This window comes from Capsicum annuum, chromosome 12 (assembly GCF_002878395.1).
Source record: "Capsicum annuum cultivar UCD-10X-F1 chromosome 12, UCD10Xv1.1, whole genome shotgun sequence".
NCBI lineage: Eukaryota > Viridiplantae > Streptophyta > Magnoliopsida > Solanales > Solanaceae > Capsicum > Capsicum annuum.
This window is the reverse complement of record NC_061122.1, coordinates 103,636,269-103,654,639: the sequence shown is the minus strand read 5'-3', so window position 1 is coordinate 103,654,639 and position 18,371 is coordinate 103,636,269. Positions and strand designations below refer to the sequence as shown.

Below are 18,371 nucleotides of genomic sequence, written 5' to 3'. Positions count from 1 at the left end.
TCTTTAGACATGATCTTTATAGCAGTTCTTGTACGATGACTTTCGAATATTGGAGATTTTAGTAAGTATTTTGTTTCAGTTCCGCATTAATAATGATTAGTCCTGAATTATTGTTATTATGTTGATTTTATATTAATATCATCTTAATATTAATTAAGTGAATAGTTAATGGTTCAATTTAGATGGTTCTCCCACAGGAAGATTAGTTTCGGTGGCATTCATGGCCGGTTGGGTTGTGATACTTTCGAGGGCTTGCTAGCCCCGTCTTGCACTCCCTTGGCCTCTTTAACATCCCTTGACCCTCCTTGAAGATAATCAACATCCAACTGGCACCTTTTGATAACACGAAGAGTCGTCAAGTGCCTTTTGAACAATAAGCATCCTTTCCAATGATCTGGAGGTAATTGGATTGTATCACTTTCTTAGGATATTTTGAGAAATTCTTGAACCTTAGGGTGACTTAGGCCTTCTATCAATTTTTGGTTAGTCGAAATACCCGAATTAGAATACGATTGTCCTTTAAGCTCAATTATTAAAATTATTGAGTGAATATTTCTACCTTTGTAAACTCTTTGTTGAAGTTAGTAATTGGATATTATATGAATTCTAAGGAATTTATGGTTCTATATTATCATTATCATTATTTGAGATTTATTTACTAGTTTCAGTTCGAGTTCGTCACTTGTGATCTATTATGGCATTATTACGACGATAGCATTCTTCAATTCGGATCGAGTCAGGCATTATAGTTTGGAGGAAATTTCAGATGGTTTTATTGGTGATCATTATTTAAAGTTATTATTATTAGTATTCTTTTTTCTATTTGTATCTACTGAGCTTATGGGGGCTCAATTGGGTTATTTTCTCACTTGCTTGAACCTTTTAAATGAGTCCAATTAGGTTATAGTTAAATTATATTTATCTTATTCATTCATTCTTGCACACTTATCATTTTATCCGAATTGGAGTATTTATTTTAAATTTAGACTTATCCTTGACTTAGTTTACTTTCTCACATATTATCATGCTATTATTATGATTTAGCTCAGTCAGGAGATGATACCTACTGAGTTCCCGATGCTTTGGTACTTATACTACAGTTCTGAATCTTTTTGTGATGTAGATCTAAGTACAAGTCATTGTTATGGAAGTTACGTTCATCTTTTTTGGGACTCGGAGGCAGGGTGAGCTTTGAGAGTCGAAGCGGGTCTTCTCTTCTACTATTTAAAACATTTTTTACTTTTGAGACTACCTATATATTGACACTATTCAGTACTCATCTTTTTTATTTAATGTCTCTTGTACCGACTTTACCAAGTCATGGGATACTCTTTTGTACACTTTTCTCATTCTCCACCATTATTTAGTATCTTGCACTTATATTTAATTGTTTATGATTAAGTTTGTATGCTTCATTTTTGATATTTCTTCTACCTTCCACCAATTAACCCATTACTAGCATTTCAGGCTACTATTTGACTTACCTATTGGTAAGTTAAGGTAGGTTCCATCACGGCCTGATAAATCGGATTGTCACAGTTGCACGTGTGAAAGACTTACATCGAAAGAAGACTAGTCCTAGGGAAACATTCTAAAGAAATATTGAGATTTTCTATGAAAGACTATAGAATTGCATAGAAGGCTCTTGAGATATTCTAGGCATGTAGAGTGTTCTAGAGAAGGGACCTAAATATAAATATATAAGGACTTGTGTAGCAATTATTATTCACTTTTTATTCCCTAGATGAGTAATATAAATAGAGAAGCATCCATTTGTAATATCATCAAGCAAATTTTCCAAGTTCTCTCTGATACAAATCTTCCTAACTATTCTTTTGTGTTCTATCTTTCATTCTCTTAGTGATTTCTAGTGTCTTGGGCTGACTTGGTATAGCAAGAGTGTGAGTAAGTGGTTCACGAACGTGAACGAATTGTCAAGTGCTTCACGTGTGGTTAGTTGAAGTTTAAATCTGTGACATATTGCTTATTAGTAATGTAAAAAATAGTTGTGCGATGTCTGTGAATTATTTTATGTAGCTATTGGTTGTATGAGATTTAGTTATTTCAACTTCTATTTTACATAAAATAATACATAATTTCTCATAACTTACAATACATGTATTATAAGTTACTGGTAAAGTTGTTGCCATGTGACCAAGAGATCACGGGTTCAAGCCTTGGAAACAGCCTCCAGCAGAAATGCAAGGTAAGGCTGCGTACGATACACCCTTGTGGTGGAGCCCTTCTCCAAACACCGCGCATAGTGGTAATTTTAGTGCACCGGGCTGCCCTTTTTTTATAATACATGTATTAGTTATGTGGGTTTTCAAATTTCAAACCAAACATGTATAAATTTTACAGTACATGAGTAATTCAACTCCTAACCAACTACTAACTGTAGGATATATTGGAGTACTTATACGTAATTTAATACATGCATAATTCACGTTAACCCACTATCGAACTATCCCTAAGTACTCCCTCCATCTATCTGATTATAGGTAGCACCGTTCAGTTTGCTTGATTTTTAAAATTAAGGTAAGAAAATATTTTTAAAATTTATAATTTAAAATATCTGTTAATCATTTGTGTAGTTATAAATCACATTATTAAGAAAAAAATATAATTTTAAAACTGAGAAGGATCAAAAATCCTCATGTAGTATTAGAAAAAAACTTAAATATACCTCTCCTTATATTATGAATCTAAATAATCTTTTCGTTATATTTTGGATTCAAATATACCCCTACACTAATAGAATAATTTAAATTTATCTCTCGTTATACTTTCAGTCCAAATACATCGCTCCCGACATATTTTAGATCTAAATATAACCTTTATTATACTTTTATATTGATTTAACCTCCACTTCCCTCGTTTGCTTTTATAAAGGTAAATTTACCCTTTTTTTTTTTTTCTTTTTTACAATAAGACACATGATGACCTAGAAAATAAAAATAATTCATCATCAAATATAAATATTTGCACGATTCACTTTACAAATAATCCATTTAATCCATCCCCGACACACTCCACTGATTCATACAAAAATAATACACATATTCAATATTTATACCCTATTATCCAAACTTTTCCTTGACCTCACTACGAATAAACTTCTTTACATGAAATTTTTGAAGTTTCAATATATATAAAAAACTATTGTGTTCTGATCATCATCTATTGGTCTACTAGTATCAGATCATTATACTTGAAATAATTAGCAAAGGAAGTTTAGCATATATATATAATGCAATAAAAAAATACTGTGTCTAATAAACAAATCATTAATGCCAACGATAAAGTATACAGCAATAGATGGAGCAAAGACTTTAAAGAGTTTGAATTCATGAGAAGTGGGACATTAAAAAGGAAGAAAAATAAATAGGACATGACAAGAAAAGAAAAGATCTTGCGGCCCGTTTTTCATGATTATTATTCACTTTATTTTGAAATATTTATTCATTTTATTTCAAAAAAAATTATTTGACCATAAAAATTATCAAAATACAACTCAAAGTTGTAATTGAGATTTTAGAAAAACCCTCGAGAGGCGTTTTCATTTTATTTTGGTTTCACTTTTTATTTTTTCAAAAAAAATCTAAATTTTTATTTTTCATAAAACAACTCCATCAAATTATATGTTATATTTAAAAAAAAATACATTTGAATTCTAGAATATTAATTACAAAAATCATGATCAAACACAATTTCAACTCCAATTTTTTTTAAAAAGTGAAAGTTTATTATTTTTATGATCAAATGCTTACTTAAAGTGGAGAGAATTGAGATGGTTTAAATGAGTGGATGTAAAATAGAAGAGTAAATCGGTATAAAAGTATGATGTGAGAAGTATATTTGAATCCAACGTATATCAAAAAATATATATTTGAACTGAAAGTATAATATGGGGTATATTTATACTATTTTTAATATTATATGAGTATATTTGGCCTTTATCCGATTTTAAAATCATTTCTTCACTTTTATTATTTATTTGATTTTGACTTGATATAAAATTTGAGATAATAAGAGGACTTTTGAATTCTAAATTAAATATATGTAGAATTTATAAAAATATTTTTAATTTTATGATCTTAAATATGTCACATAAAAAATTAAAATTAAAAAATTATCTAAAAAAAAAGTCTCATCCTATCAGCAGGTTAAAAAAGAAAAGTAAAACAATCATCTAGAAATGAAGGTACGTAGTAAATTGTTTCCAATCTTTGACTTTTTTTTGGACGTATTAAAATATAAGTGTGTTTCATTTTAATTTATTTATTTGATTTTCACTCGATATAAAATTTAAGAGAGTAAAGAAAACATTTAAATTTTACAATCTTAAATGAAAGATATGTAAAATTGTATCAAAATATCATTTAATCTTATAATAACATGATACGTAAAAAATTAAAATTACTATCTACTTCAAATTTATGCAGCTATTTAGCCATTTCATTGGACACAAAATCTTACTAATAATAAAGATATTTACATAAATAAAATATGTAAATGACTAAATTTGTCTAACTACCAACCATTAATACCCATTGTCTATTTCTATGAATTTTTAAGAAAACAGGCCTGTCGAGAAGAATACGAAAAAAGTAACTAAAAATTATATAAATGCATAACTTATATTTTTAATATTATAAAAAATTTGAATTTTTTAAATATATTACAAAAATTTTAATATATACACAGAATGTTATGTATATGTCGATTACATTATGTATATTAATAAGAAGAGAGAGTAAAATAATTAAAAAAAAATAAAAAAGATTGTAATTACTTTAAAAAAAATTAATATTTATGTTATTTATACGAAAAAATAATGCACATTAATGGGTGAGCTTGATAGATTCATAAAGCCAAAGAGTAATTATTGGATGGCTGAAAAAGGAGAGGAGTGCGGGTCACAGAAGAAGACATCGTGATGAGGCTTTGTGCATGCACCTGATTCTATTTCTTCCCTCCTTGTATTATTACTAGGTATGTTCGTGCTTCGTACGAATTCATTGCGTAATTTTTTCTCCTAATATAATAATTAAATTACATGTAAAGATTAATATAAATTAACTATTATATATTATATTAAATAAATACATTTTAATATGCAATAATATCACTATCATAAATATATCATAAGATCTCAAATGTATGGTTTAAACAATTATGGGAATACAATACTACTAGATGCTCACATTACATTCACATATCACAGTGACAGTTACCTATTTACATTGGTAATATACTATTTATAAATTCTACAATAGCAGATGCATTTTTTCTGTTGTACTCAATCTCTTAAGTATTCACGATTAAACACCTATTAAATTAAATTTAATGATTAAATTAATTTAGACATTCTAAATCTGAGCATAAAACACGTTCTTTTTATCTTTTAAACCATGATTCACATTTAGGTGTTACCTTTGAAGGATGTGTTGGAATTTCATGCAGTACAAAATAGGATAAGACTTTTTAATTTAAAGAAGACCAACATAAAAGCTATCAAGATAAAAGTTTCAATAACCTAAGTTGTTGGGGTATTCGAATGAAAATCCATTTGTAAATTGATGAAAGAATTAAATCATAAGTAGTACTAATGAATAGGTATTTGTGGCATTGGTAATACCCTCTATATTTCTTTCTCTCGAAAATTTTCATATTCAACTATATGGTCCTTATAGGTTATGTTGCTCGAACTTTTAGAAAATATTAATGGGTGCGAATTGGATCCTTCAAAAATAATGTATTTTTAAAAGATTCGACACGGATACAACTAAATTTTGGAGAATCCAAGCAACTTAGCCTGTAGGTAGTTAGATTTGAATTCCCTATGTAGTCATTCACTCATCCCAGTGCATAATCTTAGATCCTAGGAGATTCAATTAGTAGTCCTTCCACTTAACTTTACCTTTACAACTCCAGAAATGGTGACACCAACATATCCTTAAGCTGACTCTACCGTTTAAAATAATATACTTTCACAATGAAAATTTACACTGTCGAAGAGATGAACTGAACATTAAATATTCGTTCACTTTTTTATACAACACATTGTATCCTTTCAGAACGTGAAATTTAACTTAATAAGTGGTGTGAATAAAGATTTGTGTATACAAAATGGCGCAACGGTTTATAGCCACTTAAGCATGTTCACATAAGACCATAAATTCTGAAACACCTTCATAAAGAATCATGATCAGCATATTTTCTCGGGAAGCCAAAGGCTGAAGCAAGCCATTCGAGAAAACCATTGACCGGCTTATCCTTGTCATCAGGCATTCTGAGAATAAGAAGATTATCCATGTTTGTTATAGCTCAATTAGCATCAATCCTTTTTGTAATGAAAATGAGAGGCAGAAGTACTATTTCATCAAGAATGTTTTTGAGTATGTAAGATAAGCTAGATTAATAATGATTAGAATTTTAACTTGCAAAACGTAAATATATAAAACATATTAAAGTCAAGTTTTACAAGAGTTACGTTAATCTTATTTACATGAATAAAAAAACTAAATCCAATGTTTTAGCTCCCTATAGGAGCAAATTCGATATTCTTCTATTACTGACCTCCACACTCTTCCTCAATCTTGACGTAATCATCTTCCTCATGCTCCTCGCCAGGGATGGGAGGACATTTAGGTAAAAAATAAGACATTTATATATTTACCATCTCCGAAAACACAAAAAACTCAAAACCACATCTAAATCAAACAAAATCAATCTCAAGTTTCAAGTAACACCACCCAATATATATAGCCATTAAGGTCAAAGTAGCAATCAAAGTAAAGATGCCAAATTATAAAATAACATGGACACTACATGATATAGAATCCGAAGTGAAGAAAGAAAGTAATGGGAGAAAATTGAACACACTAGAATAGGTAAATTCTGCTTAGAATTCAAAGTCTGCTTACAATAGTCCACAAATTATGTTAGTTTTCTCAGATGAGGGAAACATCTCCACTCAACCAGAGCAGGTCTTCTTGCAGTAGCTCATTACTTGCTCTTTTTTTTGAGTCCCAGGAAAAGCAAGCAGGTCTACTTTCAGTATTTAACTGCATCCTATGCTTTAAAGCTTTCAGTTTGAAAAACGATTAAGAAGATAGATACCATGATATTTTCTGAAAGTCACTCAACAATAACAGCAGTGAAAACAATAACAATATATCATATATAATTTCATGTGTGGAATTTAGGCAACGTAGCATATATGGGGTAGAGAGTCTATATCGGATAGATCCTCGACAAAATTTAAAATATAACTCAAAGCACTAAATAAGCTAAACTTAAAGATATTGAGATCAAACATAAGGTGTTACACACACTTGGTGAAAACTTATTTTATTTCCTTCACCTAACCTGATCATGTTTGTCTTCCTACAAGATATTTTGATGAATGAGTAGGTTAAAGACAAGATATTTAACTAAAACTTAATATGAAATTGAAAATCTTTAGCAATTATATCCAATGCAACACAAAAACACCATATTCGGTAGAGCTATATACACCAAATTTTTACACAAATGTGAAGTCACAATAAGATGAAATCTATCACTAAAAATACAATGGCATACCTAGTATATTTTCATCAAGTGGGATTCGATGAGGATAAGTGTAAGCAGTCCATAAGAGAGGTAGAGGTGGTTCAGTCATGTGATTTTTTTAAAATACAAGTCAATCAATCCCATTGGACAAAGAAAACATGTTCATTTCCATTTCAATAGGGCTAGTGCTACTTGACTATCATGTATACTAACAATGCCTTGATAGAGTTTTTATGAAATGTATAGTTGAAATATTTGGGATCCCAATTATGCAGCAAGGATGAGACATATCAAATGGAGATAAGAACTATGCATGTAATCGTGCTTACATATCTCATCTCAGAGTTCTTTCACAAAAGAAAGTATTTATCATTTACTATCCTAAGACACAGAAGAGCTATCCTACACACGGGTCAAATTTGTAGGAAGATTTTCATCTCAAAACAAGTAAGCAGGTAACAAAGAAGATGATGCATAGTAACATCTAGATGACCACATCTTTTATATTTTCACAATTCTTACAAAAGTAAGGAATACATGTGAGTTACATGTAATCATAGATATCAATTTTGCAATTACTGCAAAGAAAATTATGTTCATGAAAGACAATTAGTTGTTTATTCCCTCCTGGTTAGTGATAATTAACACCTCAATCTTCCTTTTTGCAAAATATATAATCATCATCAAAATAGGTAGTGAGTATTCCTAAAAAGACAATAAAAATTTGAAATGTGAGAAATCATGAATTATTACACTCACAAACACTGTAAACTTCTTTCAATAAATAAGTCTAGATATTTCTCCGATCATCTTGTTTGTGTCTAGGCCTCTGGATCAATTTTCTTTAAATATATCGAGGGTATAAGTAAGGAAAATTTTCTTTAAAACATACGGTTGATTGTTTTAGTTGTTTGTAACTTTTGAAGGATAAATAAGAGAGTCCATGAGTGAAGCTATGATAATATGTTTTATTTAGAAAGTCATATTTTACCCCTCAAGTATTTTCTCATTAAACATATCTTAATTAGCCCAAAATCTTTAAGATCGCTCATATGTTAAAAAGAAATATGTTACATAGTACAAACTTCATGTTGGTAACTAACATGATCCAAGATTTTAAAATACATAAAAATTAAGAAATAGAGAAGCAAAACATGTTTCAAATAATTCTTTTTTTTAATTAAACTTGCTATATTGAGCTCATGGTTGACTTTTTGAGCTAATTGCATAATTTGTAGTCTAGCCTACTGTTGTATATACTCCCACAACACTTTATAATTGTTGAAAATAAAATATATTATCTTTAACAATTTAAAAATCATGAAACACACTCTATGCACTACTATATAAATCAGCTATAAAAAGAATCAACAAATAAAAACAAAAACTTTTAATGTGTACCTCTGTTGAGGCACACATAAGTTCATTACATTCCTTTAAGGAATTGATTAGATCTTTATGCTTATACTGGAATACTCGTGTTCATTTCAAGCCCCCTAGATGAACTGAGAACAATTTCATATAGTTCCTTGCAAGCTCTTCACTAAGCAAAAGTCTCATATGACATCTCAATTCTAAATTACATAAAAAGAAAAGAAAGGATGACCATAAGAAAGAGATAAAATATAGAAAAATCATAGATCCCTTAATTGAACCATGCACATCAGCAGACAAATTCAAAAAAAGAACATAATTTATTTTTAGGCCATTGTAGCTCATTAATGGCATAAATTTAGATGTGAATATGACATGAATGGAAAGATTAAAGACATATCCCAAAAGACTATATGATTCTTCTATGTTTATTCATTATTACACTCAAAAGAGGACCAGGAACTTTATAAGTAGCATTTAGTCTGAAGCTACTATACAAATTCTATAACTTTTTTGGTAAGTTGACAAAGGGATGGCCAAGGTATTTTATGTATTGATAATATCAGTAACAGACATGGCCCATATGTGTCTTTTTAATTTCTCAATTATCAATCATATATATGAATAATGTGATAGTTGAGTGTAGAACTTAATATTAGCATTTAATATGAAATTACCGTACAGATTTTATAACTTACTTAATATGGCTGCTATAACATACCTATTATAGTTATATCAAATAAGGTCTGAGAAGGATAGAGTGTGCCTAGACCTTGATCCTACCTCATAGGTGTTTAAAAACTTGTTTAGTATAGTAATTTTGAACTATACTAAATTTTATTGTGTTTTTGTTATTTCCATGAAACAGCTCAAAGCAAACATTAGCTGTAAGAGCATTGTAAGAGCATCCAGATGACTTTATCCAAGAGACATCACACACCATTTACATTGCTTGTGTGGCATACAACAGTGTGTTCCTTAGATAAATTATGTTACCTGATTGGGACATGTTCTACTCCCTTCATCCAGTGTCGAGTATTATGGCTCAGTCAAGGCGTTGATTAGTGATCTTGTCTATGTTAGGTAAGAAATTTATATCTGACGAGCAATTTTTTGAATCCTTATTTTGTAATGACAAATTGTTATGTGATGATTTGTGACAAGTTGCTAATATTTTATGTTCTAAATGATAGTGATGCACCTGACGAACAATTTTGATGTCCTAAGGAAGCTTGTTCTTCCAGTTTATTTAATTTTTTGTTATCGTTTTCTTGATCGATTTACAAAGAACTCGTTTCACTGATCCATCTCGTGATGGTGTGTGTGAAGAGTCCTGTAGTTGGCCAGCAAAATTATCAAGTCATCCAAAATTTAGAAATAAAAAAGTACTATATCAACCTTTATTTTCAACCATGAATTGAAAAGTTGAACAAGATGTGAAAGAAATTTGTGAATAAACTGAAAAAGGTACCTATAATTAATTGTAGCATACCAAAAAAATGAAAAAAAAAACTGAAAGTATAATCTCTGAAAGAAGGCAGAAGAATAGCCAAGAGATTAGAAGAAGATTTGGCGAAAAGTGAAAGAAAAAGCATACCAATATATATTAAAAAAGAGAGTACCTCTTCATCATCCGATTTGAAGAGTTCACATACATAGCTACTGCATCCAAATGTAATAACTACAGTAATTTTTTTTCATGTAATACAGTTAATCAATATATATTACCTTCAAAATAGAAGAATTATCATCTTTTTTTAATTAATTAAGAGACAATATGAAAAAAAAAATTCTTTTCTCTCTCTTCCTAAAAGAGTGCATAAAAAATAATTGTTATTAGATTATCTATTACAAGCATCAGAATACCATCAATAATGATCATACAAGCCCCCAATAAAATATAACAATAACTAGGACTATAGGTATCATCTTATGGATCTCAAATCTTATCGCCAAAGTATTTACTTATTGATTTCAAGTTGAAAAATTTAGTAGAAAAATAGACAATTATCTTTTAAGAAATTATATCTATAGAGCAATATTTTAGAAGTAAATAACATACCTTTCAAATTTCTCAGTAACAGATACTTAGGATAGAACACCTGAAAAAGAGTAATAAAAATTGTATTCAATTATCTCTGGCATATAATTATTCTGGATATCAGACAAGAAGACTAACAGAAGTGTTAGGCAATAACAAATAAGGAAGAGATGAAAAAAAACTTGGGACGATAAGCATAAGAATCAAAATATTGAAGCAATTATGTGTCTATGAAATCCAAAATTGTTTGTTTATGGCTTATTGTCAAGTACCTTGGGTGCATTAGAGCAATTGTCAATAGATTTGTTTATGGCTTATTGCCAATCACCTTGGATGCATCAGTATAATTATCTATTTCTTCACCGTTGTTGTTCTACAAGAAATTTTAATTTGTCGAGAATGTGCTTACAACTGTAAAGGAAAATTTCAACAAAACACAAACAATTGGATATACACAATTCAAGAAATCATAAAAAAGAGTAGTCAAAAAGAAATACTGATCAAATACCCATTTCCCAAAATGGGTACACAAACAAAGATACAGTGAAATAAATTCACCACAACTACAAAGTATGAGTTGTCAAACCTACCAAGCATCAATAGTGTGTTAAAAATCATGTAGCCACAATGTCTTGAGTATGAACTATGTTGTCTGAATGAGTATACAGTGTATTAAATGTGTTTTGTAGCTCTATGGCTCTTCTTTTTGACTCTGAAAAAAATAAAAATTATCAACCCAAAATTCTAGTACTAAATCGATAACACTAATTTAAATGTAAGGTATTTGTTAGTCGCAGTTTGAATTTGGGGTTGTAAAATATTGTCAGGTAGAACTTCAAGTGTTGATTTCGAAAGAAAATGAGAGAGCGAAAGAGCTTGAGAAGAATGGTCAGAAGTCAGATAACAAGAAAAAAGATAACTCAGACCTATTGAGCTTATTACACAATTTGTAATGTAGCCTACTACTATAAACATCTTCACAACACTTTCTAATGGTTGAAAGTGAATTATTCTTAAGCCCCTAGATGAAAGAAGTACATTTTCACATAGTTCTTTCAAATATCTTCATTAAGCAATTGTATTAGATGATATCTCAACTAACCAAAAAAAATGGATATCTATAAGTAGAGGATCAAATACAGACACATCAAAACTCCTTTAACTGAACACTATGCTTCAGACACAAAACAAACACATACATCAACTTTGTTGCAAAAAATGAAAGTGAAGAACCACTGACAACCTATCATTTCACAATATTAAACATAGAAGACGTTGGTTCAATTTAAGACAGTGGCAGTCTAGTATATTGTCAAAATTTTATTTGTGGATTCGGATGGACAATGGTGGTGCTCGATGAACATCAGAGCTGCTTATTCAATAAGAGAGAAAATAGGAGATTCTAGAATTATTTGGTGTTATAATTGGTAACTGAAATTACTTGTTTGCCCCTATACGTTCTATTTACTACTCCCACCGTCCCATTTTACTTGTCTCAAATTAAGATGACACAATAAAAAAAAGTAAATAACATGGCTAGTTTACCAAAGTACCCATATTAAATGATGTTTATATTTTAATTTAAAGAAAAGGTAATAAATGCAAAGGGTAAAACATGGAAAGAAAAGTTTGTCTTATGTTGATAAGTAAAATGGGACATCAACTTAGCCAATTTGGGACGAGTAAAATGGGACGAAGGGAGTAATGAATATATGCCCTTGGTCGTTCAATCACTCACCTTTCTATATAATAGATAGAAATTTTTTACCCCATATGTAGAGATTCCACTCTTTTGTTTTTGGTTGTGATTCAAATTTACAATCTTCAAATTAAAAGTAAAGGGGACTTTATTATTAGAATAATTTTGTTTATTCCTTTTTGATATCATTGATAGAGTGTATAAATATAGTGTAAAATATGATATATTAGTGATGCTTGTATTAGTCATATTAATATTTGTTATGTTTGCATTAGTTATATTAAAATTATTTCTTATGTATTGTTTGATGTGGTGTGTTAAAAATAACTTGCATTTCATATTTTTAAATATAAAAAAGGATAAAAATATTTTTGAACTGTATAAAATGGAGCAAAAATACCCCATTTTTGTTTTCTGCCTTAAATTTTTTTGCATTTATTTTTTAGCTATAAAATTTTCCTCGTCTTAATGGAGTGCCATCAAACACATCAACTGAAAAAAATTATCAAATGACCAATCCACGCCAGCATCTTATTTACGGAAAAGGACGAAAACTATCCTTGAACTATCCGAATTGGAGCAATAATAACCTTCATTTATTTTTTTGGCTAAAAATTATCCTCTATTTATTTCTTGGCTTAAAAATACCCCTTCATTGATTTTTTGACACATTAATATCCCCCACTTAACAGAGTGTCACCAAGCACACTATCCAGAAAAATATAGTCACATGGCCAGTCCACGCCAACATCTCATTTAATACCCAATCAATCCACTTAAATATCCAACTTAATAGCCCATTTAATGTCCGTACTCGACCCATCTTCACAAAATTCAACCTGTCTTCTTAAGTAATTAAAGGGTAATGATAAATTAACCCTTCATTTCACTTTACCTCTCTTGAAAAAATCGATACAAATTAAAAATTCTGAGGAAAAAGAAAGCCATTAGTGCATAGGTTAAAACTTGACCCGTCTCTATCATGTCAAAGAATATGAGAGAATTCAAGCCATGTACTTAGGACTTTCTTTTCCCTTAATACTACTAGTATGAATCGATTTCTTTTAAGAGAGTTTATGTGACGATGGATCGAGTATAAGTATTAAATAGGTTGTTAAGTTGGATGGTTAACTGAGTCAGTTAGGTATTAAATGGGATGCTCATGTACACTAGTCATGTGATAAAAAAAATTCACGTGGTGTGCTTGGTGGCACTTCATTGAAGTGAGGAGTATTTGTAAGCCAAAAAACAAATAAAGGGATATTTTTTAGTAAAAAGAAATAAAAGAAGAGTATCTTTGCACAATTTCAAAAAGTTTAGAGGTAGTTTTGATCGTTTTCCATAACTGGGATCTAAAGTGGACTGACCATGTGTCAATTTTTTTTTGCGTGGTGTGTTTGGTGACACTCCATTAAAGAAAGGGGTATTTGTGGGCCAAAAAATAAATAGAGGGATAATTTTGAGCCGAAATTAAATGAACGATATTTTTGCTCCATTTCAAATAGTTCAGGCGTAGTTTTGACCCTTTTTCATTTTAAATAAAAAATATATTATAAAAATACCTTCCAAAAATATAATGTAAATGATGTGGAAAGATTTTAAGAGGTTATTGTGTCATTATTCGTGCTAATGCATGCATTAGAGTCCCTTGCATTGCTAATATTATGATTTTTCATGTATTAGTTATGCATAACATAATACACAATATAGTCTATAAATAATGGCTTGCATTATTTTTTCATGAGTAAATACATAATTACACCACTGATCTTGTTCAAGTTTTGCAAAAAGACACCTAAACTTTAACTTCGATCTATTACCCCACGATTCTTCTTTATTTCATTGCAAATATATCATTTTTCATTGAATCTCAGTCACAATAAAGAGAATAGATGCACACACCAATCAGGTGCTGCCACGTGTTAAATATTTTTAATTTCATATTTTATTTTTTTTAATAAATTTTTTTCTTTTTATTTAATTTATCACCCCTCTCTTCCCCCACCTCACCCCACGTCCAATAGCTCCCCCCTCCCCCCACGCGTCCAGGTCAACAACTCTCTCTACCCCCGCGTCCATTTTCCTCTATTAAAATGGAGCTTAAAGCTCCTATACAATCTCCATTTTAATGGAGCTTTAAGCTCCATTTTTATTTATGACCCCACCCTACCTCCCCACTCCTACCCCGTCCAATACCTCCTTCCCCCATTTTCGTTCAGTTTTCTCTATTAAAATGAAACTTAAAGCTCCATTAAAATGAAGGTTGTACATCAGATTTCCTTTTTAAAATTATGGTGATGATGATGTTGTTGTTGTTGCTTTAATTGATGTTGTTGTTGTTGTAATTGATATTGTTATTGTTGTAATTGATGTTGTTGTTGTTGTTGTAGTTGATGCTGTTGTTAAGTTATAGTGATGAAGAAGAAGTTGGGAAAAAAGAAAATGATGGATGTGTGGAGTTGCGGGAGTGGGGAGGGGGTTACGAGATAATTTTAAAAAATAAATAAACATTAATTTTTTAAAAAATATAAATTATATATTAAATTATTTACACGTGACAACTTCTAATTGGTCAAAAAGTCAATCTTTGCCTTTTCCTATGCTTGTGGCGCGTGTATACATATAGAGAGTTAAAATGGTGTATTTGCATCGAAATAAAGAAGATTTGTAGGTAGATCGAAGTTAAAGTGTAGGTGTCTTTTTAAAAATTTTGAACAAGATCAATAGTGTAATTATGTATTTACTTTTTTTTTTTCACATTGATCCATATATAATGCACAAAGTTAATGCATACATTATCTGTTCACTTTACAAAAAATAATTATTCCATCATACTTTCTCCCTTTATTTTTATTTATCCATATTATTAAAAATAAATATCTAATAATACTTATTTATTTTAAAAAATAATGAATATTTTATCCATTTGTTCTTATTTTATCACTGGTATTAAATATTACTGTATTCATTATCCAATGCATTTTAAAAATATTAAATTTGTTATGTTTAAAAGGTGATATATTCCCTTTATTTTATTTTATTTGGTTCCTACACCAAATGTAAATGTTCCAATTTACTTGTCTATTTTCACGAAATAAGAGTGTTTTATTACTTCTTTTTTTATGTTATCCTCAATATTAAATAATTAAAGAAAGAGTAATATTTGGATCTAAATTTCAAAACATCATAAGTAAGGTTAATTTTATGAAATACTCCTATAATTAATATTTTTTTAATGAATATGTCAAATCAAAATAGGTCAAGTAAAAGGAACCGGAGAGAATAGCAAAATTACTCCTATTATTTATTGTTTATTAAGGTGTATGATAAAGCAATAGTGAATATGTATTGTTAGATGGATTGAGTAGTTGTCCAACTTACTAGATCAAGAGGGGATTAATCAACTTTTTCAATATTACGCTTATAATTAATTCTTTTTGAAAGTGTGAATACTTGTTTGTAAAGATTTAAAAAATTTCCTAAGGAGTAAATAAGTAAAATTTGTGTTCTTATTCATGATTTCTTAATATGTGTGAATAAAAAAACAATGAATAACTATTATTCGACAAATAGAGTAGCACTGTAAATTAAATAAATTTCTCATACTACTTTTTTCTATGATCTAAGCTTTTTAGAATCAAAAGATGTATTCATTAGAAAAAATTTCGATGTTACTTTTCTTTTTAATTGTTTTTTATATCATCTGTAGTTTTAAGAAGAATTAGTTAAACTTTTTGGTTCTTAGATTTTTATAAAATAAATTATTGACAACATTTCATAGGAAAAAAGAAAAAGAGTTATGTTGTATTCATTAGAAAAAATTTCGATGTTACTTTTCTTTTTAATTGTTTTTTATATCATCTGTAGTTTTAAGAAGAATTAATTAAACTTTTTCGTTATTAGATTTTTATAAAATAAATTATTGACAACATTTCATAGGAAAAAAGCAAAAGAGTTATGTTGATAATTATCCTTTAATTAATGTTAATTAAATATTTTTTAGAAAAAGTATTTAGTTTGAATCGAATAGAGTATTATTACTTGTATTTACTGCTAAGGACTATAAAGATAACTTGTGCTTTATAATATTAATATTAAGTCTATTTGGTCATAAGAATTTTTCACTATATTTTAAAAAATTACTTTATTTTATTCAAAAAATATTGTTTGACCATAAAAATTTTAAATACAAGTGAAAATATCAAAATACCTATTTCACTTTTTCTCATCTCATTTTTTCCACTTTTTAGTTATATATAAGTATTTTAAATTCTAAAAGTCTTTTTAAAAAGATATGGCTAAACATAATTTCAAATATTTAAAATAAAATTAAAAAAAAATAATTTTTATGACCAAATGCCTATTTAATTTAAAACTAAAAAATAAAGGATGCACAATCGTTCAGGTGATCTTCTACTAGCCAGTGATCAAAAATTTATTGCTTCCAGTTTATTAACGTGCAATAAAAAAAAACACAAATCATACCATGGCACTTGTCAAAGCCGAACTCTAGAGCTTTACAAGCAACTTGTGAGAATGAAGAAAGTCATTCTCGATGTAACACGAGGAGCCTCGAATCCCAACCCCTATAGCATTGGCACGAGATTGGCCATCCCAAAGAAGCCTCGTCTGAGTATACCGTTTTACAGCTACAGATAGTCATAATATCCTTGAAAGTTCAACAATCAACCTCAATTCGTGTGCCCATCTACCCCAATCAGTACAGAAGGTGGGATTACACGGAGATGGTAGAGAGTACAGATGAAGATGAGGATTGAAATAATAGCAAGGAGGATGAGCTAACCGTTACTGCAGATAAAACAACAACCTTTCAAAGCTTATACAAATATTTGGAGTAATTTTCATAAATAGTACCCCAAATTTTGATAATTATCAATGAATATCATTTTTGTTTCTTTTAGAATAAAAATATCATCTAATTATTTTTATTGTTCTCAAAAGATATTTGACATATTAAAACCTTCTTCTCTCCTATTTGACATATCATATTGTTAAAATCTTATTGTCTTAACAATAAACCTGTTTAATTCTTTAAATTCATTTATTTAAATCCATGTCTTATAAACTACAAGAAAAATCTAAATTACGTAAAATAAAAAAATTAAAATTTTCAAAAAAATTATCGGTAACCTAATTCTCTACAAGTTTTTTAATGAAACTAATTCGATGAAAAACCTATAAATTTTTCTATCAAACACAATTTGAAGGAGAAAATCTAAGTTTTTTTTTTTCTCAAACAAAATTTGTTTAAAAAAATCATAAAAGTAATTATCATTTGAAAAATTTAATTTGCATACTAGCCTGCAAAATTTTAAGTAAGATCTTTTAGATAAAAAGATAATAAAAAATGAATTCTTGCAGATTTTCCCCAAGTAAATTTTATTAAAAAATCAAGTAAATCTGCAAAATTAATATAGGCAAAAAACTTTAGAAAACAAAAATTCATTATTTTTAATTTATTTTTTTATATTATTTTTTGTTTCTATTACACCATATTTTATCTTATTATATGATTAGACACCAATTATATCCTTTCCTTATCCTAAACCCACAAAAAGTAAGCGATAATTGGTTGGGTACTATTTTAAAGATTCATTTGTAATATTAGATCATTTTGTTAATTTTTTTTAAAAATTTAATTTGTTTCATGACTAAATAACTTTTCTTTCCTTCAGA

General features: G+C 28.9%; 2 long non-coding RNA genes across 2 annotated transcripts; one reads left to right on the top strand and one right to left on the bottom strand.

Moving 5' to 3' along the window:
* Window positions 1-1,798: 1,798 nt before the first annotated feature.
* On the top strand, window positions 1,799-10,134 carry LOC124889221. The gene is made up of 3 exons (XR_007047871.1): window positions 1,799-1,952; window positions 4,865-4,995; window positions 9,803-10,134. It is a non-coding gene; the product is annotated as an uncharacterized LOC124889221 (long non-coding RNA).
* Window positions 10,135-10,386: 252 nt separating this feature from the next.
* Window positions 10,387-17,579, bottom strand: LOC107849758. The gene is made up of 2 exons (XR_001668264.2): window positions 17,160-17,579; window positions 10,387-11,036 (listed from the first exon to the last, which is right to left on the bottom strand). It is a non-coding gene; the product is annotated as an uncharacterized LOC107849758 (long non-coding RNA).
* Window positions 17,580-18,371: the final 792 nt, after the last annotated feature.